Source organism: Rousettus aegyptiacus, unplaced genomic scaffold, assembly GCF_014176215.1.
Source record: "Rousettus aegyptiacus isolate mRouAeg1 unplaced genomic scaffold, mRouAeg1.p scaffold_m13_p_3, whole genome shotgun sequence".
NCBI lineage: Eukaryota > Metazoa > Chordata > Mammalia > Chiroptera > Pteropodidae > Rousettus > Rousettus aegyptiacus.
The window spans coordinates 35,388,752-35,391,613 of record NW_023416306.1 but is presented as its reverse complement, the minus strand read 5'-3'; the positions used below and the strand labels follow the sequence as shown (position 1 = coordinate 35,391,613).

The window sequence follows — 2,862 nt, the reverse complement described above, 5'->3', positions numbered from 1 at the left end:
TTTACATATAATGAGAAAAAAATATATCTACATGCTGAAAGTGCTGCAAAATATATATGTATGTGTGTATATATGTGTATATATGTGTATGCATATATTTAAAAATATAATGCAGGCACAGTCTTTAGTGTATTCATCAATCATCAATACATAAAAAAACAATCACGAAAATTCCAGCAGTATATAAAAATAAATTATTTCGTACTCACACTAGCAGACTGACTGGTGTTTGTTTAATCTTGTCTGAACTCCATTTGAATTAGCTCTAGTTTGCAAGTTAGGTTCAGGTATGGTAGTCTGGTACTAGTCTCTACTTGGAGCATGTTCTCCTCATGGTCATGAGCGGTGGCGGACAGACCACGCATGCTAGCACTTTTCAAGCCTCTGTTTTGAGTCGTGTCCACTCACATCCCATTAGCAAAATTAGGCCACGAGGTCAAGCTTAAAGTCAAGTATGGCTAAATACATTCCATTGTCTATTGCAAATATACAATACTATTTACAGGGCAATGAAGAATTAGATTAATTATTTGACCTAGCACACTTCTGTTCTATCAGTTTATTTTTAGGAGTTGAGTGGCCATGGACTTGGTCTTAATAAATAAACTTTAGACTAGAGTCTTACTATCCAACATATCTAGAATAATTGTCTCTAACAACCTTCTGCAAAGCAGTCACCTTCTCATTGCTGAGCTTGTTTCTATAAAAATGAAAGTCTTTTAAGTAGATTGCCAATTACAGCACAGCAGCCCCTTGGTCCACATAGTGCTTTGTTTATTTGTTGCAGTCCTCACCAGGCAACCTCTTGCATTTAGGATATGTGCTTACCTCCTGCTAATATCTGAGTTTGGACCCCCAATCTAAAGTGTCCAACTACAACATTCTGAGATTCTAAATTGAGACAGGATAAACTCCCAATACAAATTCATTTCCAGTATTGCTCTGTGTTTGGTAATATTTGAGTTTGGGGAGAATTTCTAATTACAACTTTTGTTTTTCACATAAAATCTGTGCTTCACACTCTTTATTCACAATCGGAAGGGAATGCCTTCTGACTCACAATGCTCCAGGTTTCCATGTAGGGATATTCTCTTACGGGTTGAACACAAGGGGATGCAAAAGGCATCCTGTTTGGGGACTGGTTAGGAGCTCGTCCTGCATGGAAACACATGCACACGCGCGCACACACACACACACACACGCACACACAAATCTTTTCATAGCTCTTCCCTTCTCACATAGCTTCCTCAATCCATTGCCTGTCTTGTCTAAAGAACAATATCCAACCATCTGCTATACCATTGAAATCAGAGTGTCTTTGGGACCAGCTGCAATAATTGGTGAGCTTTCAGGCATGTTCTTCTGTTCTCCTACCCCATAGGGAGCACAGCTGTAGGACTGGTGACTCTTATAGAGGAGAACCTCAGAGAAAAGATGTCAGACCTTGGAGATAAAATCACAGTCAGGAAGATGTACTATATATCAAGAGCTGAGAGATTTAAAGACAGTTGATTTTGTTATTGTTGTTTATTGATTTGAACTGAGAAGCTGCCCCAGAAAAAAAAAAAAAAAGAGAGAGAAAGAAGAGTGTTGTGGGAGCAATATACGAAAGAGGACAGAACTAGAAAAAGTGAGAGAGACCCAGGAAAGTCAGAAGTACCATGGAAAGAAAGTCGAAGAGAGAGATTGTGTCCTTTCCTTCTTTGATCTATTCGAACTGATTAAAATCCTTAATAACATTTTGAAGTGTTTTGTAAATATATTCATAGATTTTTATCTCATTTAATCTTTTGTTTTTAATGTCTGACTTTAATTATTTGTTAGCCTTAGAAAATTGTATTTTTGAGTAGACTGAGATTTAGAGATAGAAGTTCTCAGGAAGGACAGCCTCTGTCTCTCGACTCAATTTATGGCATTTTCCTGGCCAAAAGTTTACCAAAATCTATAGCCTCATCCTCATTTTTCTTAGTACACTGTTTCTTCAGAGCAATACACTCATGTGTGTGTTGCAGGACACGTGAGATAACAAAACACTGAATCTCGGGCACTTTAATCCTGGGTTTCTTAACTTCCTTATTCACGGGCTTTCTCACAACACCCTGACGAACATCATCTTCTTTAGCAATACTGAACATTTGCACGTTCATATAGCAACAAGGCACAATAGTTACCAGTAAGTCAGGAATATCCTTTTCCTTTTTTAAAAATAACGACCAAGTTAAGAACACTCAGCGGCATCTACAATGGAACGTTAAAAAGATTTGTGTTTCCTTCCTCCAGTTATCCTTGGCCTATAACAGAAATGCCCCTTACCCAGTGGCAGGCAGACACAGTGATGGGTCAAAATAGCTTGCTTCATGGGGAAGCCTTGTCCGTCGTTCCTATCACCGATCAGAAGCACAGCCTTTCTACTCTTCACCCAGAGTATCAGGAGCAACTTCTGTGCCCATACCCTTCCTGTAAAGGCATAGTGTTTGCATTCATCATCCACTTCGGGGAGTTTCTGGGTTCCAGTGGCTGAGAAGGAGATGTTCGGCTTCATCCTGAGCAGGTGATCACCTTCGAGATGCCATGCGAGAGAGCTTACCTCATTTAATCTTTACTACAATCCTCTTAAAAATTTTATTTTTCAATTACAGTTGACATTCAATGTTATATTAGTTTCAGGTATACTGCATAATGGTTAGAGATTTATATAGCTTATGAAGTGATTCCTTCAATAAGTCTATTACCCCCTTGATATCATACATATTTATTATAATATTATTGACCTATATTCCCTATGCTGTACTTTACATCCCAGTGACTATTTTATAACTGACAATTTGTACTTCTTAATCCCTTTACCTTTTCACTCAGCCT

General features: G+C 38.2%; 1 pseudogene; it reads right to left on the bottom strand.

Moving 5' to 3' along the window:
• Nucleotides 1-233: 233 nt before the first annotated feature.
• Nucleotides 234-2,542, bottom strand: LOC118615071 (annotated as a pseudogene).
• Between the last annotated feature and the right edge of the window lie 320 nt (nucleotides 2,543-2,862).